Source organism: Centrocercus urophasianus, unplaced genomic scaffold, assembly GCF_019232065.1.
Source record: "Centrocercus urophasianus isolate 14NV4802_14NV808 unplaced genomic scaffold, USGS_Curo_1.0 seq_25, whole genome shotgun sequence".
Lineage (NCBI taxonomy): Eukaryota > Metazoa > Chordata > Aves > Galliformes > Phasianidae > Centrocercus > Centrocercus urophasianus.
Genome location: NW_024884811.1, coordinates 16,274,012 through 16,291,209, shown reverse-complemented (window position 1 = coordinate 16,291,209; position 17,198 = coordinate 16,274,012). Strand labels below are relative to the sequence as shown.

General features: G+C 40.0%; 1 protein-coding gene across 18 annotated transcripts in view; it reads right to left on the bottom strand.

Moving 5' to 3' along the window:
* The window catches only part of PRLR (prolactin receptor), a 194,013-nt gene that overhangs the window by 83,370 nt on the left and 93,445 nt on the right, over positions 1-17,198 (bottom strand). For 4 of the 18 annotated variants that reach the window (XM_042825642.1, XM_042825636.1, XM_042825643.1 and 1 more), the window contains one exon: positions 8,224-8,283. The exons of the other annotated variants lie outside the window; for them this stretch is intronic. The gene's annotated coding sequence lies outside the window, so the exon portion shown is untranslated. The remainder of the gene's footprint in view (positions 1-8,223; positions 8,284-17,198) is intronic. 18 annotated transcript variants of the gene reach the window in all.

Here is a 17,198-nt window from a genome sequence, read left to right as displayed (position 1 = left end):
GTGAAGTCTCAACTTCTGTATCTAAACTCAAACTGTCTAAAATAGTCCCTGTTTATACAGTCTTAAAATATTAAGGGAGAAAAAGACAAAACATAATCCAGCAGCAGAAACACTCATCTATGACACTGGACTGCCTGCAGTAGTCCAGTAGTCCACTGACAAGCCCATTTATGCCAGATGGGACTACTGACAGAGAAGTTAAACTATCTTGTTTTTCATAAATAACATGAATCCTAGGTAGATACTTGGATTTAGGAGGTGAAACAAATCTTAGTAGTTATTCACCCAGCTTTCAAACAGGAGAAAAAAAAAATGCATAATGCTTCTATCCTACAGAGTATGATAGTCAACTAGGTCATTGGGTATTACATTTAAAGGCTGTACTCAAGTTCACTTGAGTACTGGCATACAGCTGGAGATGATTACCTAAAATCCCACGAGAATGAATGTTCTAGCCTCTTAAACATTTTAATTAGATTTACTGGTTAAGAATGATAATGAAAAACATCTTCCTTCTGAACACAAAAAATATATATTTTTAATACCCCATTGAAATTTTATGCCTTAGCAAACAAACCTTACCAACATTTTAGAGGAAACCTTCTCATATCTGTCATGAATTTATCACAAGTCCATGGGACCAGATGGGCTTCATCTTGGGGTGCTGAGGGAGTTGGCGGGGGTGATTGCTAAGCCGCTCTTGGCTATCTACCAGCGCTCCTGGTTGACTGGAGAGGTTCCAGAGGATTGGAGGCTTGCTGATGTGACTCCCATCTACAAGAAGGGCCGTAAGGAAGATCCAGGAAACTACAGGCCTGTCAGCCTGACATCAGTGCCAGGGAAGGTCATGGAACAAATCCTGCTGGGAGAGATTACATGGCTCAAGTGCGATGTCCACGGGATCAGGCCCAGCCAGCATGGGTTCATGAAAGGCAGGTCGTGTTTGACCAACCTCATCTCTTTCTACGACTGGGTGACCAGACTGGTAGATGAGGGAAAGGCTGTTGATGTAGTCTACCTAGACTTCAGTCGGGTTCTGCACTTTGGCCACAACAACCCCATGCAGTGCCACAGGCTTGGGGACGAGTGGTTGGATGACTGAAGAGGAAAGGGACCTGGGGGTGTTGGTTGATGCTCGGCTGAACATGAGCCGACAGTGTGCCCAGGTGGCCAAGAGGGCCAATGGCATCCTGGCCTGCATTAGAAATAGTGTGGCCAGCAGGAGCAGGGAGGTGATCACCCCCCTCAGCACTGGTGAGGCTGCACCTTGAGTATTGTGTTCAGTTTTGGGCCCCTCACGACAAGAAAGACATTGAGGCCCTGGAATGTGTTTAGAGAAGGGCAACAAAACTGGTGAGGGTTCTGGAGCACAAGTCTTATGATGAGCAGCTGAGAGAGCTGGGATTGTTTAGTCTGGAGAAGAGGAGGCTCAGGGGAGACCTCACTGCACTCTACAACCTCCTGAAGGGAGGTTGTGATGAAAAAGGGTCTGGCCTCTCCTCCCAGGCAAATAGTAGTACCCGAGGAAATGGCCACAAGTTGCATCAGAGGAGATTTAGGTTGAACATTATGAGAAACTTTTTCTCTCAGAGAGTGGTCAGGCACTGGAATGGCTGCCCAGGGAGGTGGTGGAGTCGCCGTCCCTGGCAGTGTTCAAGAGGCGCCCAGATGAGGAGCTATGAGATATGGTTTAGTAGCTTGTGGTACTGGGAATAGGAGGGTGGTTGGACTAGATGATCTTGCAGGTCGTTTCCAACCTTGCGATTCTATGATTCCATGATTCTATGATTCTACATGCTCTGTTTTGTAGTCCAGTGTAGAAGGCCAATGATATCCTGGGTTCCACCAGAAAAGGAGTGCCCAAGAGGATGAGGGAGTGGATTATCCTCTTCTATTCTGCCATTGGGAGGCCCCAGATGGAGTACTGCGTCCAAGTCTGGTGCCCCCAACACAGGAAAGATGTGGAGCTGTTGGAGAGGGTCCAGAGGAGGGCCACACAGATGATTCAAAGACTGGAGCACCTCTCCTATGAAGACAGGCTGAAGGAGCTGGGCTTATTCATCCTGGAAAAGAGAAGCCTGTGGGGAGACTCACTGAGTTGTTCCTATATTTAAAGGGAATTTATAAGCAGAGAAATCAACTTTTTAAATGTGTAGATCATGATAGGACAAGGGGGAATGGTTCTGAACTAAAGAAAGGGAGATTCAGATTATATATCAGGGGAAATTTTTGTACTGTAATTGTGATGAGGTGTTGGAACAGGTTGACCAGCATAGACAAAGAGAAATGCATACATTCAAGTTTGACTCAGAAAGAGAATGGTCTAAAGTGAAACTAGTTTCACGGGATTGCGAAATCATTTAAAGAAATGATTATACCATTCCTTATGTAAATCATCTGCAGCTGAGTTCAGAAATTGTTTGGAAAAACAGATACTAAAACACAATATTCAAAACCTGTGCTATCTTTTCATGCTCTTTATGGAGTCAAGCAATGTACTTATCAGGTGTATGTCTTTATGAAGATTTGTTTTAAAGCTGACTCTGCTTGAAACCATAAATGACCTCTCTACTCCAAAAAGTTAACCCTGATTTATACTGTTGCTGTGAAAACATAATCACATTTCTTGTACTTGAAATAGAAAATTACAGGTTTTAACTACATATAAGTATCAGTACCATCCAAAGACAATCAATCTACTTCTGAGCAAATTAGCTTGAGCATTTTATTTAGTATTGTTGCTTTAATGTAACAATACACAGGGGTTAATATATCCAAAGTTCAGCCTTCTTATTTGGTAACTTCTTTCTTTCATAATCTCCAGTATTAGACCCAAATTCCTATTCAAGAAAATATAGTATTCACTAATTAATAAATACTCTTCACAAGTTTTATTAATTAAAGACTCTTATCAACATTTTCTGTAACATCACTGTGTGCTGCTCATTTTCATCTGCTGCCTGAATTGATTTCCCTAATTTGCTTCACTTTGTAAAGCCTTTGCTTTATAGGTTATCTTTCAGGATAAAGTACATATTAACAAAGTCACAGAGTACCATCTCTTCTAGACTACAGCTATAATTAAGCAACAGAGAATTGCATGTAAATATCATAGTGATAATATAACACCGTTTTAGTAGTCAAATGGTCTAAAAGAGTACAAATAAAATGCTATTTTAACCAAGATATTAAGATCATTCATTATGCCATTATTTTTCTTTATCAAGGGGCTGAACAGCACTGCCATAGAGATATCAGCTACATTATTGATTGTATGGTAATTGACGAATGTAGCAAAGAGTTAAGAGCCTCCTGAGGTCAGTGGAATGTAGTATTATTAATCATGTGATTTGAGTAACTTATCTTCAGTGCTCTGGTAGAAAAAGAAATTCTAGACACTCTTCAAATACGATACTTAAGCAACCATTCCAGACTCAGCAATCAGTTCAGTGACATTACTACAGATTTAGCATCTCAAAAGCCTAGTACTCAAATCATGTCACAAAATAAAGAACATCTCACCTGTTCTTGAAAGGAAGCATATATATTCAGGCAGATCATTCCATAGATGGACTCCACCTTCTCACTTTACTCCATTGCACTGCAGTCTGGAAAAGGACTTTCACCAAAAGACCATGGCACTTACAGCAAGTGCATTTTCAGGCATTAGATAGTTTAACTTGGCTTTACAATTAAAGCAAAATGGAGTCTATGCCATTTTGATGATATGCAATGTTATTCTGGGTATCACATATCACAGCTTTTGCACTTAGGTCAAAGTCTTCCTACAAATGGGACAAATGACAATCTAGAATTGGAAGGAACGATGACTGAATAGTAAATGTAAAGAAGTTACAAAGTGATATTCTAAAAAGACTAGTATGTCACCTGAACATTTAATCCGTAAAATACTTAAATTGGTTTTGTGACACTATTGACAAAAACATATTAAAATGTGTATCATGGCTGATCCTTGTATTACAAATCATATTACAAGGTGATGTTTACCTTTGCCACTCACTGTCCCAGCTTCCAATCAGATTCATATTGGCAGATATTATTTGAATGATGCCAGGTAATTCTCAAATTTGGCTCTCTCTGACAGCACAGAGAATTTTACTCTTATGTTCCAGCAGTAAAAAACATAGCATGATAATCAGATACTGTGATTACTATAGTTTCTACACTAATTGCAGTCTTTAGTGTGGATTGCTTTGTTGTGTGCTGTACAAATACAAAAGATACTGTTCCTGTTTCAAAGAACATACCATCCAGTAATTTCATGCATGAAACACTCTCAATGAATCATAGACCAGAAGAGCTCACAGGTCATTTGGATCATCATGTCATTTAGATCATCTAGGTGCACCAAGGAGGGATCCCAGAACAGATCTCCTCTAATCCCACTGAGAGAGATTAAAAATGCCAATTTCATTCCTGAGATTTGCGTTATTTTTTTCTTTAATATTTCCAGTTACAGGAATTTCACAATCTCCTTGGGCAATATATGCTACTGCTTTGTTATCTTTATTGTTACAATGTTCTTAATATCTGATCCATATCTTCCCTGCAGCAACTTAATCCGATTATTTCTTTAGCAGCCTAACAACAACAACAGGTACTGACTCACTGCAAAACTAAGAAACATTACTATGAGCAGATCAAATGTATAATTTTTGTCTTCTCTTATTTACCAGTCTCATTTTCTCATATGCCACATTTTCCAGACTTTCATAGAATCACAGAATGGGCTAGGTTGAAAAGGACCTCGAAGATCATTTAGTTTCAACCTCCCTGCTATGTGCAGGGTTGCCCAGAGCCACATCCAGCCTGGCCTTGAATGCCTCCAGGGATGGGGCATCCACAGCCTGTTCTGTTCAACCTCCCTGGGCAACCTGTTCCAGTGTGTCACTACCCTCTGTGTGAAGAACTTCTTGCTAATATCTAACCTAAACCTCCCCTGTCTTAGTTTAAAACCATTCTCCCTTGCCCTATCACTATCCACCCTTGTTAACAATTATTGCCCCTCCTATTTATACGCCCCCTTCAAGTACTGGAAGGCCACACTGAGGTCTCCCTGGAGCCTTCTCTTCTCCAAGCTAAACAAGCCCAATTCCCTCAATCTTTCCTCATAGGAGAGGTGCTCCAGCCCTCTGATCATCTTAGTGGCCCTCCTCTGGACATGCTCTAAGAGCTCCACATCCTTCCTGTACTGGGGGCCCCAGACCTGGACGCAGTCCTCCAGATGGGGCCTCACAAGAGCTGAATAGAGGAGGACAATCATCTTCCTCTCCCTGCTGGCCACTCCTCTGCTAACACAGCTCAGAACACAGTTGGCCTTCGGGCTGCAGGCACACACTGCTGGCTCATGTCCAGCTTCTCATCCACCAGGACACCCAAGCCCTTCTCCACAGGGCTGGTCTCAAGCAGATCTTCCCCCAGTTTGTATAAATATCTGGGACTGCTGCATCCCAAGAGCAGCACCCTGTACATGGCCTTGTTGAACCTCATTAAGTTCTCATGGGCCCACCTCTCCAGCCTATCCAGGTCCCTCTGGATGCCTTCCCTTCCCCAGTGTATTGAACGCACTGCTCAGCTTGGTGTCCTCAACTTGCCATCGTGTATGTCATTGAGGAAGATGTTGAAAAGCACCAGCCCCAAGAGTGGCCCCTGCGGGACACTGCTTATGACCGATCTCCACTCTGACTTTATTCTTTTTACCCTCTTCCAGACTTCTCTGAAGCATGGTGCCTCAGAATGTCAAAATGTTTTAGTTAAAAGTGTTGAAAATAACACTTGGTAGTTGTTCACTACCAACCAGACTGCTGTTTACAAATCCTGGCATGGTATTTACTTTTTGCACAGCAGGATGACATTACTGAGTTCCACTCCTTTTGTATACCACCATAACTCCTATTTATACAAAAGATCTTCCTGACTTACTAATGTGTTCCTGCGTTTGTGTGACTGAAAATCCATTTTGAAGAGCAGCACCTTGCTCGTCACTGGTTTTTCAGAAACAACTCAGCAACCTATAAAAATCATTGCTTTCTCTTCATGTTCACCAGTAAATGCAGGCTCTCTCATCTCTCTGTTGTTTTAGTAATGCGTTTATACCTTTGGCATGACATTATCCAGGTCACTAAACAAATATTAATTATTCACTATACCAAAGAACACAGTGCAGCTTGTTTCAAACTGTTTTTATTTGAAAAATGACCTGCTGATAACCAATTCTCCACAGAATTCCTAAGATCAGTGCATTCAGGAAAGTATTCCATTTGACTATGTTTTTCTAATTAATTTATGAAAATTTCATGGAAAGCCTCACAATAGTTCTCATGTATAACATCACTTCCTCAAGACTCATCCTTCTTTAGAAAGAAACTGAACTACTCTGAAAACACTATTTCTTTTATTCAAGAATCTATGTTGCTGTTTCTTATCTCTAGGCTTTCTTACATTAATTTCAATTTCTTACATCAGTTTCTAAGCAAGTTATCAACACACAGATCGTGCAGGTCTCTCAGTTTTCACTGCCTAGGAATGGATGATTCATTAAGAGAAAGGTGCACAATAATTTTAGCAATTTATTCTTCATTTTCCTGCTCCTAAATTACACCTGTTAAATTTATTTTTGTTATATTTTTTCTCCTTCGTATGACTAAGCAAATCCAAGTGTCAAAACTCTGCACATGAAAGAAGCACATAGGCACTAAATACAAACTGACTGCCTATTCTATTGACTAAAGAAAGGATTTCTTCTTCCATTTGCCTATGGCCTTTTAGATTCTGAAAAAAGACAAGACAAGCTCAACAAATGAGGTAGCAAGATGGCCAGATCCTGGCCAGAAGACCATTTCTACTGAATATTTACCTAACAGAAAGCCCATCTGTACTGAGGCAGTGCTGCCTCCCTGGCCACCAGGCAACTGTGTACTTCCTTCTTGAAGCAAGAGGCAAATTGTCAGAGGACAACTGTAACCCAGGTAGGACACAGCAAGCATCCAGCACCCCCTCTCATGCTGTAGTCCAGCCCCTCAAGGGTACATGACTCATTTGCCCACAAGCCCCTTTGTTTTCCAGAACAAGTCAACAAACTGTCTCATCTTGTCCACATGAGGCTGCCATTTTGCTACAGCCATAACCCAAGTGATAGCAGTGTTCTGGGTCTGTCTGGCTTCTGAATCTACGACATTGTTACTCAAGAGCTAAAAGTGTCATCTGGTTTCCCATTATGCGGCTACCATTTTGTCACAGCCACCATTTTGTTAATTACAACATTGAGATCCCAGCATACCCAGTGATTGGTTGGCAGACAAAACTTTGCTTTCTTGTTTACCTGGAAGTTTCTCAAGGGCCTTTATTCATTCCTGATCTTTCTGTATACAGCCATGTAAATATTTCTATACATATGTACAGTAAGGAGTGTACAAATATATCTAAATGCATTCATACACTTCCTTATATAAATATATTTCAAATCAGTTTAATCAGTTTAATCAATCATAAATCAGTTTATACTTGCACAAGTTTAAATATAAAAGACTGCTTAATAAGAGGTACTGAAATTAACAAAGTTTATATGTAACTATCACCTGCCAATGGTGATCAGCAACAGGACTGGAGAGAACAGCATGGAGCTGTGTCAGTGGAGGGTCAGGTGGTGGGTGGGTGGGTGTTAAGAAAATGTTTCTCACCAGAGGTTGGTGGGCTTGGAACAGTAAAGAAATAACAATGAAGAAAATTAAATGAAAGGAAAATGCAGTTGCAGACCCACCAGTTAACAAGCCTGCTGAAAAATTCCTGAAATATTTAGAGTGATTCAAGTTGAAAGGGACTGGGAGGGCACCAAAGAGCAGGTGGGTACATTAAAAAATTCTAAGGCTTGAAAGCAACTAGCTAATTATGTCAGTGTGACCAAGAGACTCTTTCACCTAACTTCAAACGCTATACAGTGCTATCACTGGTGCAGTCCTTGGACTTTGCACTCTGCTTCATAATATCTGCAATACTGCCTACTAAAATAGAAAGCCAAAGAAAAAATCACTTTTACAGAATTGTGTGTGGGGATACCAAGAAAAATTTGCAAAGGCTTGTTTTTTGTTTTTGTTTTTGTTTTTTTCCGAAAGATAACATACATCAGATAAATTGCAGCTGAGCTAAGATTTTTGGTAGAAAAGCAAATAATTCAGTATGACAAAGGTGGGGAGCTACACTTACCAAAAGACACCTCTAGTGTGAATGGCTCTTCTGAACTTGATGCAGCAGTAACCATGCCTCCTGTGAGGACAAAAAATGAAGTCCTGATGGCCAATTCCAGGTCATCCACACCTAACATATCAGACTGTGCCTTACAAACTCAGAATGGGTATGTCTCCTAATGTAGCATTCACCTGGCTGAAAATAAATGGCAATGGGTAATTCAGCTCTTTTCTTCCTCACTTTTGCTGCAGAGCTTTGTTGTTCAGAGGTACACAACCTTCCCCATTCCCAGATGTGAAAAAAATTCCTGCAAGCAATCTCTGCTATAGCTGCAACTAATGGTATCTCAATGAACAAGGTCTTCTTGGTGCTTATCTGTATCTGGGCAAAACAAATCTAAGTTTGGATTTGGTAAATTCTTCTGAGAGCCATAAACAAAAATCAGCCCTGTTTATATTCTGACTTCTCTTCTAATGACAGAATGGGCCATCTCTCTCTTGATTTCTTGTTTTTATCCCACTGTTCAGTAGAATTTATTATTTAACTTCTTTCTGCTGCAGATGGAATGCAGCGTAGCTCTACTCATCCTTTCCCTTTTAAGGGTTTGAGGAAGGCCTCTGCTTTAGAGCTGTGACATGCCTCTTTTTAAAAGCTGTCTCTTAATATAAATAAGGCCTGAGACCTCTTACTTTGCCAGTGTTTGCAACTTGGCCATAATATCCCGGAAGATACATCTGATCACATCTTTGGCTGTTTTCAGCAGCACTCTTAACATGTGACTTAATTATTTCCAAACTCCTTTAGAAAAATGATACAGCTTTTGAAAAGAGGTTTCTACTCCAAAGTATTGCCCCGAGAGAACAGAGATACCATTGCCAACTTGGGCTTTGTAATAGACATTTATTCCTTCACTGTTTAGTCTTTACCACATTATAGGGTATTTTCTTAAAATGTCAAAACCTTCTGGAGTGACAGATTTCACAATGTGAAATATAGATATGCTTGTTTTCATTTCTTTTTATTTCAGTGCTGCATGTATTAATACGAAGTTGGTTCACTAGCAGATAATGCAGCTTGTACTTTTTTGTCGTAATGATTTAACTGCTATTGTCATTTGTCAGAACACAGACTGATAATGGGACTGATAAATCAATAACCACCTAGGTGCTCAACATATTTTACGTAGAAGTAGATTGACATAAACCTTCCAGTGATGTCAGCTGAAATTCTTTTGTCTCTGGCAACCCCAGGAGAAGCTTCCAAAAGAATGTGCCAACTTCCAAGCTGTAAGAATTCTCATCTGTTTAATCCCTTGTCTTGTTAATTACAGGATTATTAACCAGGCCTGTGAGTGGTTAATGGTTAGAGCTCTGATACTGGAGCTAGGAAATATTTATACATTCCAGCAACATGGATGTAGATGAATAATGGACTCACTCCAATACTTACAACTCTGCGAATATTATTTCAGGGCACTGTATTTCTGCTAGTCCCACTTACCACTTGCCTGAAGTTCCCAGGTCCTTTGATACCTGTTTCATCATGTTCAAATTGCTACTTTGTGGAAAAATCCTGGTGCAAGCATTGTTGGGGAGCACAATGTAAAAATCAGTTTCCCATCCTTCTTTTTCCTCCCACTCTGGCTATAACTGCTAACCTCATGGACTTGAGAGGCTTTTATCCAACTGTCAATTTCTAGGGTCAGTTACATTACAAACAACTGTTTTCCTTCCTTCCCCTCCGTCCTTCCTTCTCTCCTTCTTTTTCTTCCTTCCTTCCTTTTCACCCTGGATGAGAGTTGTTTTTTAATTGATAATAACTATATTCCTTTACAGGGCTGCCATTCCTTACCATCTCCTCCATCTTTCGCAACCACAATACAGTGCCATGCTGCTGCTACTCAAACAAGAAATAATACATCTGTATTTGACATAAAATAATCTATACACTAAATATTTAATGGTAATCATTAGAGAGGGGATTTACTTATAAGCACTATTTTAACATATTTTAGTAATTATTACATGCAGTTTCGGTTAATTTAGCATTACTTAGGGTAAGCAGACACATGATGATCAGGTATAGTGATACAGTAGTGGGTTGGGCTTTACCTGTGGGGAGGAGGGGGAGAGACTGGAATAAGTATCTTGAAAGGAAGAATCACAGAATCAAAGAATCCAGAATATCTACAGTTAGAAGAGACCCACAAGGATCACTGAGCCCAACTCCCAGCTCCACACAGCACCACTCATAATCCAAACCTAATGTCTGAGAGTGTTGTCCAAAAGCTCTGTGAGCTGCAGCAGCTCAGTGCCGTGCCCGCTGCACTGGGCAGGCTGTTCCGTGCCCACCGCCCTCTGGTGCAGAGCCTTCCCCCACCCCCGGCCCTCCCCTGGCGCAGCTCCATGCCGTTCCCTCGGCCTGTCGCTGTCACACAGAGCAGAGCTCAGCGCTGCCCTCCGCTCTGTAAGGAGCTGCAGCCGCCATCAGGCCTCCCCTCAGCTCCTCTGCTCTGGGCCCAGCACATCCAGTGCCCTCAGCTCCTCAAATGTTTTGCCCATAGAACCTTCTCTTTGTAGCCCTCCTCTGCATGCTCTCTAACAGTATTATATGCCTGTTATATTATTATGGTGCTCAGAACTGTGCCCAGTGCTGGAGGTGAGGCTGCACAGCGCAGAGGAGACAACCCCTCTCCTTCCCCAGGGGCAGTGCTGCACCTGTGGCACCCAGGGTGTGGTTGTCCCTTCTGTCTGCAGAACACACAGCTGGCTCATGTTCAACCGACCATCAGCCAGAACCTGCAGATCCCTTTGCAGTGGGAGTACTCTCCAGCATTTTATCCCCTACTTCGTACAAATGCCCAGGGCTGCCCTGTCCCCACTGTAGAATCTGGAACTTGCTCTTGTTCAGCTTCATGTGACTGGTGATGGACCATAATTCAATTTGTCAAGATCTCTTTGCAAGGTCTTCCTTCCAGGGAGTCAGCATCTCCTCTCAATTTACTGTCATCTGCAAAATTGGTCAATTTGCATTTGAATCCTGTATATAAGGCACTGATGATAACACTGGAGAGAACTGGCCCCAAAACGCAGCCCTTGCTAAACTCCACTAGAGACTGGCCATTACCTTGATGTAACCTCATTTACCATAATTCTTTGAGCCTGAACCATCCACCAATTGCTCACCCGTCACATTATGTTTTTGTCTGGCTGTACGCTGAACATTTTGTCCAGAAGGATACTGTGAGAAACAGTTAGAAAATCTAGTGGAAATTACCAAAATCCAAGAAGATCACAACTACTGGCTTCCCTTGGTCAGCTGTGTGTGTAAACTTGTCAAAAAAAAAAAAAAAAAAAAAAAAAAAAGACTAAGTTCGGCAGTTTTAACGAGGTTTATCTGAAGTTAAAACTTCCACCTTAATAAGTAATTTCCCTATTAATATATTTTTAAAAATCTTTCTTCTTCACTTACTGTATGCAACTTTCTTCTATTTTTAAATATTTTTTATTTTTGTTCTGTGTTCACACAACCACTCACCTACCTTCTATATTACCATAGAACATGACACTGCCCTACCATAACTGAACTGTTCTTTATTTTCTGTTTGTATCATATCATTAAATACAACTCATATTTTAAAGAAAAAGCCTACTCATTTTGGATTGGCATTTCCCGGCTAGTGTTGCAGGGTCAAGAAAGAGCAACAGCAATGATCCATTTTTTTTGGATCAAGCTGGGAGCAGATGTACAAGATCTGGCTACATGTCATATGCGCTTTTCCAAAGACTATCTCTTGTTTCCTTCAAGGAAGAAGTCTGACACCATATGAGGGCGTCCAGCACATGGAATTCATCAAAAAGATCATTCTCTCCTAAATAATAAAAATTCTGTTTTTATATTGTGACTGTTCCTATTTGTTCTTGCTTCAGCTAGAGGCCTGAAAGTTTTCTGAAATTACCAGCGCAGAGTTTGTGTTTTAATGAACTGGTACATACTTTCTCAGAGACTGTTACATATTGTATATACACTAAAAGTGGAAATGTAAGAAATTACAAATACTATTAATATGAAATGACTTTACCCCAGGGGAACAACGAATGCATTGAGTTTTCCTGTGCTATACAAGAGCTTACTTCAGGTTGTCAGGGGACTGAAGATCAGGAGATTGGAAAATTCCTCAAGACAAAGACATCATTAACTGTGAAGCTAAGGGGATCATGATGGTAGTCTAACATATATGCAGGGCTGACAAGATTTGCTTAAATGTAGACTTAAAATGTAAACACCTTTCAGAAAACTGTATTTTTAGCATTTATTCTACACTTTCATTCTTACACATTTTAATGCAACAAGATAGAGGCAAGATGAGAAAGCAAAATAAAGAAGAATTTCCCTGGGTCTTCAAAAGATAGATTATAATTCTAGTGGTCTCATCAAAATGTAAAATAATGTTCTAGCTCCTTTTTGGTCCATTATGTTTGCCTACCTGAAAAGTAGTGGGTTGAACTTGATGATCTCCAGTGGTCAGTTCCAGCCTTTATGATTCTATGAGTCTAAACAGGCACCTCTGCTTGGATGGTCATATACTGTTGCAAGGTAAGGGAATATTTAAAGTATAGGAAAAATCACCAGGCAGAGCCACAGCTGCAACTGGCAGACACATGCAGCAGGGAGGGAAATCATAGAATCATAGAATGGTTTGTTTTAAAAGGAACCTTCAAGATCATCTAGTTCCAACCCCCTGCTATAGGCAGAGACACCTCCTGCTAGACCAGGTTGCTTATAGCCCCATCCAGCCTGGCCTTGAATGTTCCCAGGAAGGGAGCATCCACATCCTCGCTGGGCAACCTGTCCCAATGTCTCATCACCCTCATAGTAAAGAATTTCTTCCTAATACTGTTCCTACTGGTAAGTTCAGGTTCAATCTGCCCCTCAGAGCATGTTGCAGAGCTCATCCAAAGTCTCATGCATTCTCCACAAGTGTACAAAAGACTGAACACATTCAAAAAACTTCGGAATACTTTTCTGCAATGTTTATGTATTTCAAATGCTCCTGGGGGGAGTATTCAATCCTGTACAAAATCCATGTCATAAGACAGGTGGTCTGGAGTGTGGAAATGGTGGATGCTTGAGATTTATACTTACTTGTATCTTTGAGTTGATATTTTAAACATTTTTTCTTATTTACTAATTTCACAATTCTCAGTGAAATATGGAAAATAACACATAATAAAGCATTCTAAGTCCAGAGCCTGGAAACTTTTGAATACTGCACTGCACAGCCTTTTAAATCTCTTCTTATGTCAGATGGTCTTGTTTAGAGAATCTGTAATTACCAAAACTGCTGAGTCTGATTTCCCGGGGATTTATATCTTCTAGCTAGTTGGAATATTTAATTTAAAAATTAAATTTATATACATGTATACTAAAAACAAGACAGACACAGATATTATAATTACTATCTACCAAATAATTTGGCAGTAACATGTAGGCTACCACTCTGAATTGCCAAACTCATCTAACATAGTAAGTGGCTGCAAATGTTCTAACTCTATTTTTCTCTTACACTTATTTATACAAAATTTGATAGAATACACCATTTGAAATCTCATCTTTGCTTTCAAATTTCCTTGCAATTAGATACCAATTTTAATGAAAATTATTTGTGTATAACTTCTATTTGTGTCTTATTTCTATGGGGAAATATGTTTTTGCTTCCGTATAATACAGTGACATAACGTATTATGGGATGATTTAATGCCCAAACTAAATACAAATATGCTGTAACATGCTATTTATTTTGTTGAATAAATAAGCTCATATAAAAACAGGATTTCAAATAACAGGAAAATAATATTATAATTGCAAATGAATTTGCCATCTTGAAGAGGACTTTCAAGGCTTGAACTACAGCAGATCTCGATTGGAACTGTTCAGTGGAAGTGAGCTGTGTTTGTGAATACTATAATTTGAGACAAAATTGATTGCTTTGCCTCTCAAATCTCTGTTCTCCCTTTTCTAACCACCTCAATGTATATCCTAAGGAATGTTCCTATCAGAAATCAATTTTGAGTTAACTGATGGAAAAAGGGATATCTGTTTTCAAGTAAAAGTAATATTATTGTATGTTTTCCTAGATTTAATGTCCAGATAAGCCTTACAGATGAATAATTATAGTTACAACTGGATTCCTTATTCATATGGTCAGAAACTGACATAACTGTCATCCTGGTTCAATGTTTCCTGATTTTTTATTATAAGAATCAATCCAAATTCTACTCAATCTCCTACATGATTATTTTGAAATAAACTTAAAATTTAATAAAATTTGAAATAAACTTAAAATAAAAAGGTTTTGCATTTGGGCCGGAAGAACCCCAGGCACCCGTACAGGCTGGGAGGAGTGGTCCTGGAGAGCAGCCCTGCAGAGAAGGACCTGGGGGTCCTGATGGACGAGAGACTGAACATGAGCCAGCAGTGCGCTCTGGCAGCTCGAAAGGCAAATGGGATCCTGGGCTCCATCAGGAGAGGGGTGGTCAGCAGGGACAGGGAGGTGATTGTCCCTCTCTACTCGGCTCTTGTGAGGCCCCATCTGGAGTACTGTGTCCAGGTGTGGAGCCCTCAGTACAAGAAAGACATTGAGATTTTGGAAAGGGTCCAGAGGAGGGCAACTAAGATGATCAGGGGGCTGGAGCACCTCCCCTATGAGGACAGGCTGAGGGAGTTGGGCTTGTTCAGCCTGGAGAAGAGAAGGCTGCGGGGTGACCTCATTGCAGCCTATCAATACCTGAAGGGAACCTACACCCAGGAGGGGAGTAAACTCTTCAAAAGGGCTGACAATAGCAGGACTAGGGGAAATGGATCCAAGTTGAAGGAGGGAAGATTTAGGTTGGATGTTAGGGGGAAGTTCTTTACAAGGAGAGTGGTTAGGCCCTGGAACGGGCTGCCCAGGGAGGTTGTGGATGCCCCGTCCTTGGACGTGTTCAAGGCCAGGTTGGACGGGGTCCTGGGCAACCTGATCTGAATGTGTGTGTTTGGTGGCCCTGCTAGGCAGGGGGGTTGGAACTACATGATCCTTGAGGTCCCTTCCAACCCGGGTGATTCTGTGATTCTGTGATTCTGTGTAAAAAAAAAAAAAAAAAAAAAAAAAAAAAATTTTGGAAGATCACAGGCTATCCTGTAACTCAGAACACTAAAGTGCAAGATAAAAATCCAAGATAGTATAGTTTGTACAGAAAATACAATTATTAGTGCAGAATTCTACTGTACATATTCTGGGAATAAACGGCTTTGAATACACCACAAATTAAATTTTCATTCCTTAAGAAAAGGTACTAATCAGTTGTTGAGAACTGCCATGCAATTTGACTGAATTTCAAAGGACAACAAACCTGCAATTTCTAAAGCAAATAGAATGCAAGTGCCAAGTAAGGTGAGATAACTTGTGTTTTGACATCCTGGTATTTATCAATATCCAAACTTGACAAAGAGAGAGGAAAATTTTGATGAAAGATGCAACAGCTGCAAGTGTCTAAAATTCCGTGATTTGGAGATACTCCTTCCTAATCACTCATAACAGACAAGAAACAATTCGAGAAGTAGTCACAAGATTCTCAGAAGAATGTTTGTACTAGCTAAGACCATGCCAAAAATGATGGATGGTTTTAGAAAAAGAAGAGTAGAAATCTAATTTACATTGAGCAAAGTTTTTGGCTGAAGTTTTATCCAGCCACACAGACTGAAGTCAGCTGAAACATGCATGCAAGTTTTATGAAACTGTTACAAAAGAGAAGGAAAACAGAACCAGTCTTCTGAAATATTCAAATATTTTATCACAGATTTTTATAAAGAAAATTTATATTTTGCATACATATGACACATTCAGAATTTGCTTATTTCTGAAGGAAATCTCTAAAATGAAATGGTTTTTTTTTTTCAGATTTGGCAGCATTAGCTGAATGCTTATTTCAGCATGAAGTTTGTCTTTTCAATTTGCCAAAACACAGTTAAGAAAACCGGTTAATTTCAATTACTTGATCTTTAAAGATGATTTTCAGAACTGCCAATGAATTGAAAATTGGGTTACATCTAAGTCCAAATACACTGTCTGCAGAACTATTCTTACCAACAGAATAAGCTGCAAATCTGATAGAAATTATATAAAGGAAAACTGTATGGCTAAAAAGTGATTGTAAAAAACAACAACAAAAAAAAGGCCTGCCAGATATGAAGGTTTCTTAGCAAATAAATTTTTACAGGGATTAAAGGCCAAGTTAAATTGAACCATTAGCAGACAGTATCTACCAAAACTGTGAGACACTACTCTATCAGAGGTAGGTCTTTACCTCTTCAATGGTGTGGGGCAATAAAAAAAAAGATAGGAAGGAGGAAGGCCAAGAAAGTGAGATACCTTCCTCATGGAAATATTGAAGTCCATGATTTCACAATGGTTTATTAAATTGTGTAAACAGTTATAACTTGGTGTGGAGAAGGACAGCAAGCTACTGCTGACCAGTCAATAAAAATTACTGTAATAACATGAGCCAGTTCTTTGAAAGAATTAAGATCAGTCAGGATGAGGGAAAATGAGAGAGTAATCAGGGCTAAACAGGAACGGAGAGCTAACCAGGAAATTAAGGCATCCTCCTAGAAAGTGTAGTCAGGAAAGGGGCAACAAGAAAGTCTTTGTAAATCAAGTATTTAGAGCATTAAAATAGCCTAATTAATTAGTCCAGCCAAGTTCTGGTACTAGCCTTTGATTCTACCTTTGAAGTCATGCAGTCTCTCTGAAGGGCAACTGTACAAAAGGAATAAATAAGAACCAAAAACGGCACTGAAGCTGAGGCCATGGGAGATTAGGATTTTCAAGATGGAGATCTTTATAAGAATGGAATTGAATAGCAAGAGTTTGGTCCAAAACTCAAACAAAATCCTGACTGAAGGGTAAGTATATTGAAACATATGCAGGTATATGCAGGTACACAAACACACAT